The sequence below is a fragment of the Pinus tabuliformis genome, chromosome 9, assembly GCF_031772625.1.
Source record: "Pinus tabuliformis cultivar Carrire ecotype Pingquan chromosome 9, CPIR1, whole genome shotgun sequence".
In the NCBI taxonomy this organism is placed as follows: domain Eukaryota; kingdom Viridiplantae; phylum Streptophyta; class Pinopsida; order Pinales; family Pinaceae; genus Pinus; species Pinus tabuliformis.
In genome coordinates this window covers 294,209,632-294,227,296 of record NC_142307.1, presented here as the reverse complement: position 1 = coordinate 294,227,296, position 17,665 = coordinate 294,209,632, and the positions used below count along the sequence as shown (strand labels likewise).

The window sequence follows — 17,665 nt, the reverse complement described above, 5'->3', positions numbered from 1 at the left end:
TATCCAATGGGATTGACTTCTGAAGACTTGCCTGTGGACAAGGTTGTTATAGCGGAGGACGCGAGGAGGATCAAAGAACTGGAAGCGAGTCACACCAAGACTGGGGAAGCTTATCCCGGTGGCATCGATGATGCCATGGAGGCTGCTGCGAGGGTCAATGAATAGGGTGGCATGGGGTTTCGGGCATGACCTGCATATGAGGATCATCATGAGTTAAGGGTAGGCGAGGAGGGATGAAGCGCAAGATCAATTGCCGAAGCCCATAACATACGGAGACATATTCGACGTCAGCGGGAGTCTAGCGGCACAGGCCATCACTCCACAGGACACTGCTCTCATGCAAAGCACAGAGACGAGGGCGCTCAGTAAAACACTGAAGATAGGCGTCGCCGCAGTCATGTAGGCAGTGACCGAGATGAACAAGAGCGCCGACCTAGTGAACAGTCGGGCAAAAGACAACGTTGTGGGTGAGCAGGGTGTCATTGTCATCGAAGCCCACTTGCGTGGTGTGAACGTCACCATAGAATACGTAGCCGGGTAGGCCATTCGCTACGCCATCCACCCGGCGCCTGTAGATTATCCCACGGCGGCTAACACGAATGTCACCATCGGAGAAGCATTGGAGGTGGCTGCCCTGAGAGCAGGTGATAAGCTTGTGGAACTAAGCGATGCAGTTGCAGTCCAGGCAGCCAAGCAGCAAGCCACTGGGACTGGTGAGATATCTAAAGGCGGCATGGCCTCGACGACGCAACCGGCAGCAGATGTTAATGCACGATCGTTGTATTCGATGAAAACGACCTTGGGAGACGTTCTTTTCTATTTCATGGCGGAGATGTGGAGGCCGATGGGAATTTCCTATTCACGGCTTCGTAGAAGGAAATGAGGTTGAACACGAACCCGAGGGATTTGAGGCGGAGGACTGTCCAACGTTTCATTGAGAATTATGAGGCAGCCGGATCTTCTAAACAGGAAGAGTTCGACAGGGCTATTAGGAATCTCTACTGCCCTTATATTGAGGTCGGATGGGGCGTCCATGTTGTTCAGGAGGTAAAGCTTCTTGCTAGTAAGGCGGATCGCCAAGCCTTAGATGGCCTAATCGACGACCTCGTCCAAGTTGGCATGCAAAGGGAAATGGCGCCAGAATCAATATAAAAAGAGAGGATGTGTTGAGATAACAGCAAGAGGATGTGTAAAGACATTAAAAATAAAAATAAAAAAATTAATGAAGTCAAAATTATTGCATGTAAATAGGCATATTACTGTAAGACCTGGTAAGGCATGTGTACCCCTGGGTAATCACTAGTAAAGTCTGGTTAGACCTAGGTGATAGGGGGGATGTCGGGTTAACAATACCCCGAGTAAAAACTCTGAGGAGGGTAAGGGCTAGAGTGAGCAGGATTGTCTCACTTAGCAGGTTTGGCTGGAGTTAGTCAAGGAACCCCAAGTCAAGTTTAAGGGGGGAATTGTTAGGTAAACTTGACTCAGGATAGAGTCAAAGTTGACCAGGTTAAATAGTGATGGTTTTGGGGCACATGGTATTGTGCACCCATAGTATTCTGCCTGTGGTATTATATGTAATGGAGCTTATAAAAGGCTGAAAGGACTTCATTCTAATGCAAGACGTGGAGGTGAGTGGTGAAGGCTCACTTGGTCGGATTGGCCAGGGTTTTGGCTAATGCTAATGAGATCTTATTAGGTTGGGTTTCTCCCCGGATTTGGGGTTTTCCTGGATAAAAATTTGTGTTTATGTGTTTATGGTTGTTGCTGGTTATTTTTATATTTATTCCTCTCATTAATTATTTATGTTATGCAGTAAATTTCTTAACATGTGTTAGGATTTAGCATGTATCATTGAATTTGTATGCAGGTTTCTATTTGTTTAATGCCAGAGAGCTGTCATCCTGTCTATGTATTAGGGAACAGATTTATAGACCTTTTAACTGGTTGCAGCCAGCCATCACAGGGTCCTGTGCATCTGCTAGTGTGGTCAGTCTTCTCCATCATCACATTTTATTTAAAAATGTAAGTAATTGGTGGTCTAAAGCCTTGTAATCTGGGGGTGTTCGCCCATGTCTGGGGTTAAGCATAGTAGAAGTGGTTAGTTGGCTTGAATATGCAGCATTTCTTTCATTCATCCACCATTTTTCCAACATTTTTGTTGAGTTTGTAATGTTCCCGAGCATCTCTAATATACAACCTAGGAGAGTTTCTTCGGGTGATAATAGAACCGAGTATGGCATAAGGTTTCTATAATAGGTATAGGTATCATTGTTTAACCAAAACTCTCCTTCCAGACAGATCATATCTATTATGAAATCAGCTCACAAAAAGATAGAATAGATAGATGAATGCCTTAGAAATAAGCCTCTTTGAGGGGGCAACCTCCTTTACATTACACAAATGAACAATTCTTGGATGATACAAATGACAAGACCTCCTTTCTATATATAGGAGTCTAAGAGGTCATAATATAATCAGAGCCGACATGACAATAATAATTTCAGGGCATAATAATAACAATATGGGGACTACATGGGTACAAGAATATAATAACGGGGTTGTACTAATAACAATAAGGGGTTACACTAGTAGTATAGGAGCCTAACATTCCCCTCTCCTTCAAAAAGAGTTTTCCTCAACGCTTGAGTAGTTCTTGATGCTTCTGTATAAAATTCTTTTCCTCCCATATGGAATCTTCAGCAGGCAAGTTCTTCCATTTGATGAGATACTTTGAAATTGATCGATTTCGTAGCTGTGGGGTTCTTGTTTCTGTGACTGCTCCAGGTTCCAATATAATTTTTCCTTCCTCTTCAAGTTCTGGAAATATTGTTTGAATTGGGATATTCTGCAACTTTATGATTTTTCCTTCCTCTTCAAGTTCTGGAAATATTGTTTGGGATATTTTGTAGCTTTTGAATGAGTGGCCACACTTCTTTGTCCTTCTTCCATTCATCCCTTGCTTTTGAATGAGTGGTCACAAAAAGATAGATCAACGCCTTAGAAATAAGCCTCTTCGAGGGGGCAACCTCCTTTACATTACACAAATGAACAATTCTTGGATGATACAAATGGAAATACCTCCTTTTATATATAGGATTCTAAGGGGTCATAATATAATCAAAGCCCACATAACAATAATAATATAAGGGCACAATAATAACAATAGTGGGCTTCTATGGGGCACAATAATAACAATATGGGGGCTACATGGACACAATATAATAAGGGGGTTGTACTAATAATAATAAGGGGTTACACTAGTAGTATAGGGACCTAACATGCTCCTCTCCTTCAAAAAGTGTTGTCCTCAACGCTTGAGTAGTTCTTGATGCTTCCGTATAAATTCTTGTCCTCCCATGTGGAAACTTCAGTGGGTAAGTTCTTCCACTTGATGAGATACTCTGAAATTGATCTATTTCATAGCATTTGATTTCTCGGTTCTGTGACTGCTTCAGGTTCCAATATGATTTTTCCTTCCTTGTCAAGTTCTCGCAATACTGTTTGAACTGGGATCTTCTGCAAGTTTTGAATGAGTTCCCACTCCTTTGGGAATATGGATATATGTAAGGCCTGATGTTTGGAGGAACACTTCGTGGAATCAAATGAATAGCATGATCGTGATCATGAATAGGTGGGAGGCCTTTAGGAGTCTCAAATACCTTGGAATGATTGTCCAAAACATTTTGGAGATCTGGAGAAATACATGATTTCAATGTGGGATCCTCTAGTGAACATAATTGTGCAATTACACCCTGTTTTTCTTTATTTAGAAGCTTTATCATGCTGTTAGAGTTTATTATCTTTCCAGGTTTTCCTTTAACACCCCTCAATTCAACTTCCTTTCCTTCCCAAAAAAATTTCAAGAAAAGTTCTTGAAAATTAAAATCTATCATGCCCAAAGATTGTAGCCATTGGACTCCTAGTAAAAAATCAGCACCACCCATTGGAATGGAAAGCATTGGGCTATTCAATACATATTCTCCCATGGATAGCTTGATATTATGGCACTTTCCAGAGCAATTTATAGTTCTTCCACTTGCAACCATCACTTGACACTATGGTGTTGGATACAGGAAGCAATTCAATTCCTTGGCTATCTTAAAATCAATAAAATTATGGGTACTGCCCGAATCAATCAACACTCTTACCTTTTTCTTCTCCATATGTCCTTCTATTTTTATAGTTTGAGGAGTGGTAATTTCTTCCAATGCATTACAAGATATGGTTGGATTGATTTCTTGAGACTCAATGTGATCTTTCAATTCTTGAACGTTTTTCTTCTTGATATGTCCTTTTATATTGATAGTTTGAGGAGTGGTAATTTTGTCCAATGCATTACAAGATATGGTTGTTAGGACTCCAAATTGACCATTTTGACCTTGTATTTTTGCTATAATATTACCCTTTTTCAGTTCATAAGTTGAAAGCTTTTGACCTAATCACCCCAAGGTATGAAGTAACTCTCCGCATGACTATGTGTTTAATTATTCATTACATATTCATGTTATCTTTATATTTATCTTTGGAAAAGCTAACTAAGTTGCTAAGTAACCGTTGAACTGTCTAAAGTCTGCAGAAGTTATAATTCATAGTTGCTGCAACACTAGAAACAGCAACTACGCAGTTGCTGCAACACCAGAAACAGCAACTACGCAGTTGCTACAGCACCAGCAACAACAACTATCTAAAGTAGGGAAATGTTATTTTGCAAACAACTGGAATACCGGAAATAACAAACAGCAACTATCAGAAGATCGCCAGAATTCCATGCTGACACAGCATGATCAGCAACTGTCCAAAAAGGGTAAAACACGGTTACAGTTGCTGAAACACCAGGAACAACATGAGTTTACTAAATCAGCAACAATGGGGAAGCGGCAAAGGATAGTGTGAGGTTTCCAAGAAGACGGTTGAAGTTTGGTTACCAGCTGTGTAACAGTAAAGAGACCCAAGAATGAATACGCTGTCACACTGTTGTAACAACATCCTGTAACAAGGATGGATTTCTTATTTTTGACAAAAAGGTTTAACTGAATGAATTATGACAAGTCTATTGTAATAGATGTCTCCTCTATAAAGAGGAGACATCTACATTAGAAAGGGGGGGAGAAAAACAAATTGTAAGGGAGTTTTTTGAAAGACAAACAGCAAGTCTGAATTTTTATTGTAACTAGACCTTTTGGCAGATGAATAGAAGATTGTTCTGAGCACCTAATCCAGCATTTGTGTTCTGGGGAATCTTGTGAGAGGGACAGGGCCCACCTTCTTCACAAGATTCACCCATTTATTTTCTGTCAAGTGTGTAAGTGTGTTTGGTAACTTCTTTTTGCTGGTACTCTGTTTTGGATTCTGTAGCATTACCTCTGATAATTTCCTTTTTGTTGTTACTCTGTTTTGTTAATTGTTTGAAGCTGTAAAAGAATACTTCACCGGTGAATTAGAATTGCAGTGTGCATTAGCAATCTGGTTACAGGGGCAGGTGTTGAACGTCCTTACTTGGAGGATAGGGTCCTGATCCTCTGCTAATAGGGCATCCATCACTTCTCTTTTCAGATTTGTAATCTTAGTTAACTGCTTCCATTTTATCTTTGCAATATACTGTTATAACATAGAGTGAGAATCGTGTAAACTACAACTTTTTAATGCTTTTAGAATTAAGTACATACAGTACGCGGTAGCCTTTGAAATAAAAGACTTTCCCAGGTTGACAAATTAATGTGGTACTTGACTGTTTAATCAATAAACAATTCAACTAGCCAACATTTTGGCGTCGTTGCCGGGGAAGGCTACTAGAGATTTTAAAAGCATTAATGATTTCTTTGTAAGAATAACAGGTGCATGAGAGGACGCAGGAAACCTAATTTCACAGGCGGCAAAGGCAGAGGAGGAAGAAAAACATTTATTGACGAAATTATCTCAAAGGCCGAGACATCACAGAGGACAAGTTCCCGGAGGCCTCAGATCCAGTATTCCTCACAAACAGATCGACAGACGGAGGAAGTACTAGGACCTGAAAGGAAGCTGGGAGTACCAGAATACACTGAGGAACCAGTAGAAGAACCTGAAGAAACAGAAGATACAAAAGATAAAGCAAGTGATTCAGGAAGAAGACCTATGGAGGATAACCGAGTAGAAGGAAGGGGGGAAAACTCATTCTCTACCTTGGAGTTCCCTATTGGGGAGCTCCCGAGAGGAGCGACCCCTATGAAGAACATTCCACTTTCAGCATTACCCAACTTTCATGGGTTATCCTCTGAAGACCCGGATGAATTCCTCTTTGAACTCGATATACTATGTAGGAGTTATGATTATGTGAGCCCTAATCAGAAACTAAAACTGTTTCTAGCAACACTGAAAGGGAATGCGTTAAGGTGGTTTATGAGCTTAGGAGCTCAGGCAATCACTACCTGGGATCAGATGAAAGAAGGCTTTCTGGCCAAATATCAGGATTACTGCCGAACAAGAGAAAGGAAGGAAGAGTTGTTTAAAATGGTGCAGAAGGAGGACGAGAATCTAGAAGACTTTGTGGAAAGACTGTAGTATAATTTGCAGTGGTCTGGCCACCCTAACATGAGTAAAGATATTCTGAAAACAATATTGCTAAAAGGGGTATGAGATGACTGCTTGGACATGTTAAATATGCTGGGAAAAGGGGACATTTCCAAGGAACCATTTGATGAAATTATCAACCTCTGCATGAGATGTTCAAGAGGAGCAGTAAGCAGATCAAAAAGCAGGGACAATGTATATTCAAGAGTTCAGAAGTCAGCAAGTGAAGGAGCAACAAGGGCTGAAATAGGTAATTTATTGGAAGAATTTAAAACTGAGATGTTAAGCTCTTTTGCTTCACAAATTGATGCTCTGCGGGTAAAGAAGAAACAGGCAGAAGCAGAAGCTGCCCTAGCTATTTTTTGTTCCAAACGCAGAGAAAAACACCCACTCAGGGAATGCCCACTAGATAAGATACCAATCTGCACGATCTGCGAAAAGGACCATGAGACCCAGCAATTCCCCTCTCTGCCTGGAATTAAAGCAAAATTGCGGTCAATTGAAGAAGAGGCTGAAGCAGTGTACCTGATGACACAGAGGAGGCAATGGCCACAAAGACAAGGTATGAATTCTAACACAACATTTAGTCGTTGGAATAATCATTCTCCTTTTCAAACAAATTACCCACCCATGAACCAAATGCAGTACCCACCCTTTAACACAATGAATTTTCTACCTATGCAGCAACCAAATCTTCCTTTTCCTGATCCTACCATATGGAATCCTTGGGCCCCCCAGCAATCGTATTTTAATCAATGGAATCCGAACTGGGCAGGCCAACAGATGCCATTTCCTCAGCATCAACAGTTTCTTTCCTTACCATCCAATACTCCTCCGAATAACCAAGCAATTAGACCACAGCTGCCTGTGCAACCCAACTCCAACCCAAATAACAATAAAGCCCTGCAAGTAATTGATATTCAAAATCAGCCTGTCTCCCCCATGCAATGTAACGATATCCATCTTCGCTCAAGGAGAATTGTTGAACCCATTATTGATGACGTTACTGACTCGGATAAAGAGGAAGTTAGAAAAGAAAAATCAGCTAACAATAATGCTGAAATAGTTGAATCAGCATCTAACAACAATAATCAAACAGCAGATCCGCCATTCCCTGAACGTCTGGCTCTCACTAAAACACTTGAGCAACCTACTTTTAACCTTTTAGGCGAATTACAAAATTTATATGTTAAAATCCCATTGTTGCAAGCACTAAGAGATGTTCCCATTTATGCTAGGACTGTTAGAGATATCTGCATAAAAAAACCTGGAAGAAAAGCTAAGGACCCCCTCACAGTTCATTTGATGGGAGAAATGACTGCTTTAATGATAGAGAAAGATCCTCCTGTGAAATATGGTGACCCTGGTCACCCTACAGTAACAGTTCAGGTTGGAAAAACCTTTGTCTCTAAAGTTCTAGTAGATTTAGGTGTTGCAATAAATATTATGACACTTGAAACAACACAATTGCTTCAGTTAAAAAAATTTATTAGGGAAACTCCAACCATCCTAGAGTTGGCTGATCGCTCTGCAATTAAACCTGAAAGGGTCATTGAAGATCTAATAATTTCTATAGAATCCTGGAATTACCCAGCCGACTTTGTGGTGTTACAAACTAAAACAAAGTTGGGGGGTCATCCGCTAATTCTAGAAAGACCTTGACTGGCTACAACAGATGCTTTCATCAGCTGTAGATCAGGATCAATGACCATCTCTAATGGGCAGGAAACCAAACAGCTTACCCTTTATCCTCATGCTACACCCATGATTAATAATGAAAATTCTGTATGGGTAGATTATGAGGATGAAGAAACCCAGCCTATCTTGACCATCGGACAAGCTTTAACTTTCAAAGACTCTATCGAAGATGAATTAATCAGTAGTTTCATTTCTGAACCTTCTTCGGTCAGCCCAGAAATGTATAATCACTTCACTGCAATCTTGGAATCTGAATCTCAGCAGAACCTGAAAGATAAAAAATTATCTCAGACAACAGTAGGCATCCCCTCCAAAAGTACAACAATAGAAATTGAGCCTGGCAAAACATTAAATATAAATCCTAACTTAACTGATAATGAAAAACAACAGTTAATAAAATTACTCTAGGAAAATAAAGAAGCATTTGCATGGGATTATACAGACATGAAGGGGATCTCTCCTGAGCTATGCACTCACCGTATAAAGAGGGAACCCGGCCAGTCTGTCAACCCCAGCGATGGATGAATCCCAACCTAAGGGAAATTGTGAAGGAGGAACTTCAAAAACTATTGAATGCAGGATTTATATACCCTATATCTGATAGTGATTGGTTTTCCCCACTTGTAATTGTACCCAAGAAAAATAGCAAATGGAGAGTATGTGTGGATTACAGAGCTCTGAATAAAGCCACCCAGAAAAACCATTTTCCTTTACCATTCATTGATCAGGTATTAGATAATTTGGCAGGTAAGAAATTATTTTCATTTTTGGACGGATTTAGTGGATACAATCAGATTAAGATTGCACCCCAAGACCAGGACAAGACCACATTTACTAGCCCATGGGGGACCTTTGCTTACAAGGTTCTTCCATTTGGGCTATGTAATGCTCCAGCAACATTTCAAAGAGCAGTGATAGGGATTTTTTCTGATATGCTAAATGATTCATTAGAAATATTTATGGATGACTTTACTCCTTATGGAGTGACTTTTGAAGATGCACTACAGAATCTTGAAAAAGTACTTAAGCGATGTGTAGAAGCACACCTTGCCTTAAGCACTGAAAAATGTCATATGATGATGAATCAAGGTATTGTATTGGGTCACTTCATCTCATTCCTAGGAATACAAGTTGATCCAGCCAAAATATAGGTAATTAAGACCCTCCCTATCCCCAAAACACAAACCGATGTAAGAAGCTTTTTAGGACATGCTGGATACTATAGAAGATTTATTAAGAATTTTTCCAAAATAGCTTCTCCTCTATTTGTGTTATTAACAAAGAACACTAAATTTAAGTGGACTGATGATTGTGAAAAAGCATTTAATGAACTTAAACATCAGTTGTCTACAACTCCCATTTTGAGAGGACCTGATTGGGCACTACCCTTTCATATATCCTCTGATGCCTCAGATACTGCAATTGGAGCTGTCTTGGGTCAGGAAGAAAATAGTATTCCCTATGCCATTTATTTTATCAGTAAGAATATGACACCAGCTGAACTGAATTATACAGTCACTGAGAAAGAATTCCTAGCAGTCATTTATGCTATCAATAAATTTTGACATTATATTACTGGCTACACTACTTACGTGCATACTGATCACTTGGCCATTAAATATTTAATGAATAAATCAGTTACAAATGCCCGAGTCACCAGATGGTTATTATTATTACAAGAATTTGACATCACAATTGTAGATAGGCCAGGAAAAGAAAATGTAGTTGCTAATTTCCTTTCTCGGTTAAAAACTGATGAAAATATTCCAGTATATGATTCTTTTCCGGATGAATATTTATTTGCAGTATCTGCTCACTCACCTTGGTATGTAGACATTGCCAACTATTTAGTTGCAGGAAAATTGCCGTCGCACCTATCACATAGGGAAAAAAGAAAGATCATCCAACAAAGTGCTAGGTATAGCTGGATAAGCGGGTGTCTGTTCCACACAGGAATTGATCAGGAAATCCGGAGATGCATTGGTGAAGATGAAATTTATGATGTATTAAAAGCTTGTCACGATGGACCTTGTGGAGGGCATTTTGCAGACAAAAGAACAGCACACAAGGTACTCAGAATGGGTTATTATTGGCCCTCACTCTTCAAAGATGCAAGGAAATATGTGAAGGCCTGTGATAGCTGTCAAAGAATGGGCCAACCTAATCACAGGGATGAAATGCCACTCAATCCCCAGGTAGTTCTTGAACCTTTTGAGAGATGGGCATTAGATTTTATAGGTCCCATTAATCCTCCATCTAATCAAAGAGTGTACATATTAGTATGCACAGACTATATGACTAAATGGATAGAAGCTAAGGCACTCATTAAAGCTAATGAAGAAGCAGTACTAACATTTTTATTTGAAGAGATCTTTGTTAGATTTGGATTGTCTAGAGAATTAGTCACGGATGGAGGACCTCCTTTCAACACTCATGGCTTCAAGGATACACTTCAGAAATATCATATTAAGCACAAAATGACTACACCTTATCACCCCCAAGCAAATGGGCATGTAGAAAGCACCAATAAATTCATAGAAGCCATTTTGACAAAAACGATAAAGGAGAATAGGAGGGACTGGTTTCAAAGGTTGCCTGAGGCATTATGGGCCTATAGAACTACTTGGAGGAATACTACAGGCTTTTCACTGTATGAATTAGTTTTTGGAAAAAATGTTGTTTTCCCTGTAGAGTTTGAAATTAAAACTTTAAGAACCGCTTTAGCTGTTAATCTTGACTTGACTGATGCACAAACAACCAGGTTGCAGCAGCTTCAAGAATTGGATAAGAAGAGACTGGATGCCATCCATCAAACAACCATGATACAACAACAAAGAAGTAGGTGGCATGACAGAACCATCAAGCAAAAGCAGTTTCAGAAAGGTAACTGGGCTCTACTCTATGACTCCCGTTTTGAGAATTTCCAAGGTAAGTTAAGAACAAGATGGTTAGGGCCTTATGAAGTGGATGTTGTTTTTCCAAATGGGACAGTCAGACTTCTAACAATTGATAACAACAGAACACCACTACTAGTGAATGGGTATCGACTCCGTTTATATCAACGACCTGTTTCTAAAGAAGATTTTAAAGCCACTTGCATGGCAATTAAACATTATGTTTTCCCAGGGGAACTTGCTGCCCCTCAAGGCACTTAAATTTCTATTTATTTATGCATTTTTAGATTAGATATTCTTTTCAACTAATAATCCCTGCCAAGGGTTGCCATATTACATTTCAGTATTTTGCAGATTTTAGCTTTGGAAAATAGCTGAGAACAAAAGCTTCAAAGGAATCATTTTGCGGACTTGGGAGTGCTGTTGCTACAACACCATTTCCTGTTGCTGCAACACCATTTCCTGTTGCTGCTGTTAGTGTCGGTCTTGAGCCCTCCATCAGTGATCAATAGCTCTTTGCATATGCATAAATAGGTGTCTCATCAGTGTCAGTTTTTCATCCCGCTAGGCATGCCATAAAACTGAATGGAGGGCTAGTCTTTGTTCCCTTCTTGCCTTTGCTGGATCAGGTCATACTTCAATATAATTGAGTCATACTTGTTTTTATTTTTGCCTTGAGGTCCCAGGTCTTAGGTCTAGGGTTTTGAGTCAAAATCACTACAAGGTCATGAGTTCAAGGTCAGTGAGTGTCCAACAAGCCAGAAGGAGGTTTGTAATTATGTTTTATTGATAGTTTTCATCTGCTACAGCTTATTTTTACCTTGGTTTTAAAAACTCTGTTTTTAAACCCAAGGTCATGTGAAAATGGCAACAATAAAGAAAATTTTCACAAATCTTCAGAATGCCGGCAACAACCCTGGTTTCTTCCTCAGAATCCATCAGAGAATCAACCTGCAAAAAGAACCAAGTGAAAACACTCAAAAAATCAATTTCAGGCAAAGTGCAACTTAAAAAACAGTGTTAAATTAAATGCCAAAACATGCAACATTTGAAAGTGGGTTTGATGTTTTAATTTTTTTTAAATGTGGACCTATAAAGACCAAAAAGCCCTCTTCATGGCCTCATTATGCATTGACAAACTTGCAAGACACAAAGAGAAGCAAAGAAAGGTGATTTGGCTGCGATTTTAGTCATAGTTGGAGGTGCGACTAGTTGGGCAGGTGCGACGAGTCAGAGCTGCTCTCACAGTGTAATTTTTGAACTGGAGCGACGAGTCAGAGGGGTGCTACTAGTCGAGCTGGGTTTGCCAAGAAACGTGCCAAATCACCCAAATCGCCCTCCCAAATTGCTAAATCGACCAGGTAAGCTCCAAATTCATCTGTGATAACAAGGAATAAGTGAATGATGACATGTCTCATGGTTTTCTTCTTCAAAAATTTGCAAGATAAATGGTGAATTTAAATGTTGTCAATGTAGGAAAATCTGCTAGGGTTTTGTTTGTTTTTCAAGGTAAAAATCCCTCTTATCCCATCCTTGTTCCCTTGGCAATTAAATTCACAAATGTTGCTGCATGTTTATCTTATTATTTCATTTATATCGTTTGCCAGAAATACAAGGTTTCCATCCCATATTCCTTCAAAATCTTTCCCTTCCCAAATTTCTTCTCTAAACCCTAATATCCTTCATGTTCCCACAAACCCTAAATTGCCCTTCTCCTTCCCACAGCAAGCAAATTACATGGACCTGCAGCAAGAAAATAAAACAAAAAGAATAAAATATATATATATATAAAAATTGATATGAAAAGAAAAATAAAAATAAAATGCCAAAATGACCCAAATATGAAAAACAAAGATATTATTGGGTATAAAAAAGAGGCAAGCTGCTGTTATGAAATTTATAAAAAGAAAAATCAAAGATTGCAGCTGTGTATATATTCATAATGGACATATTGCTGTGTTTTTGGTCTATAAAATCGTGTTGCTGTGCTGCCCAAAATAAACTCTGTTTTCCCTTTTTTATCATTCCCTTGAAGTTGTCAAATCTCCTTTTGATAAAAATACAAGTGAAGCTCTCTTTCCCTTATCACTAAATGCATATGAATCCCGTCCAGATAGCAGAGTTTGCTTCATTAAAGGATAAAAATCAAATGGATAATGCTGCCCCATACCCCCTGTCATAATATATGTTCTTTCCCTTGGTCCCTATCATACATGGTTTCGTTGCAAATGATTTCTTAAAAATGATAAGATGGTATGTGTTACATTTTGTGAATTTTCCCTAAAAATCCCTGTTTTTATTTCCCATTCCTTATTAAAAATCCCTCCCCTAACAGTTCCCTTATGATTTTTCCCCTTGAAAACAGCATACTTCTCAGCATTTTGCAGGCAGAGGCAGCAGTTCTATTTACCTTTCAGCTTGCTCATCTGGTTCCAAAACCATGTCAGACACCGAGAGTTATGAGCCTAGTGATGACCATTCATCAGCTACAGAGGTGGTGGTACAGCAGAGGGTTCCTAAGAGGGGTGGTCATCATAGGAGACAGGAACCTACTTCTTTGGCAGCATTGCAGGCTTGTCCTTTGGCAATGAACGGTTTTCGGTACATGTCATGTTTTCAGTTCTGTGAGAGGCTTGCTCACATTCAGCAACATAGTGGCGACCATACTGGGGAAGAACAAACTTGTTTGTGTGTTGATGTGTGTGTTTCACAAGTCTTAGACGGAGCCTGAAGTTACGCCAGGAGCCTTCGAAAACGCTCTTGTTTTACATCAGCGTTAGTAGATAAACGCTGCTTCAGTCAATCTCCGTGAGCTTGTGAATACGACCACTTCATTTGCATTTTTTTACCCCAGTACATATATCAAGTTCAGATCTGATTGTTGATAGTGGACAACGATCAGACACTTGAAAGGCTGAAATCATTCACTGGCGACTCCTTTCACTGAAGAATCCAGCAACCTGTGCTTCATGGTGACTTCACTGCAGAGAGATCAGTAGCTTTGAGATTTCTCAAGATGGATCAGATTGCAAGAAGATATGCTCCCTTGAGCCGAGATCACATTCCAGGTTTTCCGAATAAGATGCCCAAGGTAGATTGGTCAAGGAATCTGCCCACATTTAACGTTGATGGTAAGAAGGATGCTGCTTTACATTTGATTAGATTTCATATGCATGTTCACAAGTTAAAGATCAATTTTCCTGAGGACTATTTGATGAAAATGTTTATGGCTACTCTGGAAGATGAAGCCCGATTCTGGTATGAAAGTTTGCCATCTGCTTCAATTTATTGTTTAAGGGATTTTCATACCGTGTTCTTTGAAAAGTATAAAGAATCATATCCATCTTTGATTTTAGTTCAGAAATGTTGTAGCCATGTACATAATTTTATTGAAAGCTTTGAGAAGTATTATGAAGATGATAATTTTATGGATGTTGAGATCATGGAGGCTTTGTATGAGAATCCATTTCAGCAACATGAAGAGAACCTAGAGGATTCCCATAGAGACGATCATGAAAATTTGCAGCAGGACCAAGATCTTAGTATGGTGGAAAATGAAAAAATTTTGCCTCTTGACAATCAACAGAAATTGCATGAAATGGATCAGCAGTATGAGGAAAATCTGTATACTCCTTCACTTGAAATCAATAAAGACAATCACTGTTTGAGCAGAAGAAAACAAAAGGCATTATCTCCTTTGTTCGAAGAGGAGATAGATCAGCTCTTGAGAGGTCTTGCTCCAGCTCAAGTTAATGCAGATTTGCAGTGCACAAATGGTCAAGAAGATGATGGTGGACCTTCTTCCTCTTCTGAAAAGGATGACAGTCTTGTAAGCAGCTTTATAGATCAGCAGGTTGAAATTTGTTATATGGCTGAAGATGTTGAAAGAGAAGAGCTCATTTCAGATCTGCCCACAGAAGAAGACAGCATGCAAAGCCTGCATGAGGAGGTGATTCAGTCAGTTCATGAAAATCAAGATGAGATCTTCATTCAAGGAAGTGAAACAGTTCCTTTGGATGAATTTATGGTAGATGATAGAAATGCCATTTTTGCACCTCAAGAATCAGCTGAAGTTTCTTTCCTTATGATTGAAGAATGTAATGAGAATCCGGCTGTCATATCATATGAAGATCACCTGCCATATTGTCTGACCACCGAAGATTATAGCATACAGGATTACCTTTCAGATTCTTCACATGTTTCATGTGCTGAAATGTTTTTCCAAAAAGAGATCTGCTCATCTACTTGTTCAGAATTTTTTGAAGCCCATGAGCATACTTTTATCGAAGCACATGATGAAGGAAGATCAGAGTTTGAAGCAAAGGACACCTTGATCTTTCAGCAGGAGGTGGCAGTGGCAAATCTTCATGTTTTTCACGATCCTCTAGCAAGTTTGTTGCAACCAGCAGTGATAATGTTTATTGCCGTGTTCAGTGATGAAGGAGATCACGACCAGCTAAGCACAGTTTTCACTTGGGTTGATTATTTAGGCATGTAATTGATGGATTCTTGTGTAAATTTCATGGCATTAGATACTTTTACTCTTCTTTACCTCTTCTAGAAGCTTCTTTGATGTAAAAAGTTAATATTTAATGCATGGATAGGCTCCCTAACTTTTAGAGGCAAGTTGTTGTGCTGGCCTATTATCTAGTGACTGATTTAGAATTAGTTGTAACAGCTCCTAGGAAGCTGAGCTCGACCCCTAGAGGTGGGGAAAGGAGTTAGATGGTCTAGATGGTCTATATTATGCTCTCTCCTTCTCATTTTCATGGTTGGACTCTAGAGGGAGAAGTGCTATTGTATTTTTGACTTGTATTTTCTGCAATTTGAGGAAAAGGAAGGCCAGGATTTTGCAGACTTCATTGTGGATTCTTGTGGATTATTATGTTGATGGTGTGTCTCCTACTGTTATTGTAAGTGTGTTTATGTGTTCCATTTCTTAATCTCTTGCTGCTATTTAAACAAAAGAAGTGATAAAGTTTGAATTCATGCATGCCATGCTCAGCTTTCAATTTTGTTTAAAATTTATGTTTTCCACTGTCTAGAGAGGATTCGAATTCATTGTTTTACCTCTTTAGCTTCTCTTCTTTCTTCCTTGATCATCTCTTTCAGCTAAAGGCATCAGCATAAACTCCTACCTTGCCCCAAAGACCCACCTGCAAAAACTGAGCTCAATCCCCGCACCCTGAATTGCACTCCCTCCAAATTGCCACCAAAAAACCCAAAATCTTTAAATCAACCTCCCTTATCAATTTACTAGCCTAAAATCTTTATTCCTAATTGGTCAGCTTATCATATTGAAAGATCTACCGAATCTGACCCGAGAGAGCCTTCTCATACCTCGTAGGGCTAGCTACGAGGTGAAATGGTTTGATGTAGCCTTGAGAGTTTGTCTATCTCAGCCTAGGTGAATTCCAAGCGCTAACAGCTGCAACACCACTTTCCCGTTGCTGCAACACCACTTCCTGTTGCTGTAATACCACTTTCCCGTTGCTGCAACACCACTTCCTATTGTTGCAACATCTTTTCCCGTTGATGTAGTATCACTTCCAGTGGCTGCAACACAATCCCTGTTGCTGCAACACCACTTCCCTATCCCGTAATACCTTTTTCAACATTTCTCTCATTTATAAAAGCACCAGTCTCTCCACTTCATCCCCCAAAGAAATGAATTTTTATAAAATAAACCATTTCCTATGATGATTACAATACTCCACTATTACTTCCCGTCATGATTATTAAAAATCGTCGGTATTCTCATACTCTTAGACCTGCTTTAATCATTATGGATCCAGCAAAAGATAAGACAAGACTTTTCGACGCAGCAACCAAAAAGGTAAAACATAAAGGTACGCATGATTATGTATGGATATTAAATAATAGTTAATGTGGAGATGCTGATAGGACTACCAAATAATTGTACTTCCAATCATATCACTTACGCATAGCTTTTGGGGGGGATTACCAAAGCGCTCTCATAATTGCATAATACGCCAACTGTCGCCACCCTTAACTCTCCAAGTAATATGTAAAAATCATCCCATCACGGCATGTTACCATTTGCAATGGTTTACTCTGAACTGAACTCGGAAGCTCGGCTCTGAACTGAGAATTTTCACTGAAACAGCAGCTATGCGAGGAAATCTCACCACATACGAACCTGGCACAACAAAACTTCTTGAGCTCTATCCCGAGGTTTATCAAATCTTTCTGCAAGCGGGATGGCTAGATTATTTTAGGAGACTTCCAGACTTTGATGCACAGCAAGTCCTCGAGTTTGCATGCAATCTAACAGAGGGATTTTCTGTCGTTCAGGGAGTTCAAATCCCAGTCACAGAGGAAGTCATAGCCCAAGTTACTGGGCTACCAGCTAATGGCACACGGTGGTTCAGTAGGAAGCACTTGATCCTTAATGCACAGCAGGATTTTCTTCAACCAGGCGAGCAGGTGGAACCCAAGGGCAGAGGCATAGCACTTCAATCATTGCCTCAACCGTGGCCGAAAGTTGCTGAACTTGTGAAGCA

At 39.6% G+C, this 17,665-nt stretch overlaps 1 pseudogene; it reads left to right on the top strand.

The window, feature by feature from the left end:
- The first annotated feature begins 208 nt into the window (after positions 1-208).
- Positions 209-883, top strand: LOC149148351 (late embryogenesis abundant protein D-34 pseudogene; annotated as a pseudogene).
- Positions 884-17,665: the final 16,782 nt, after the last annotated feature.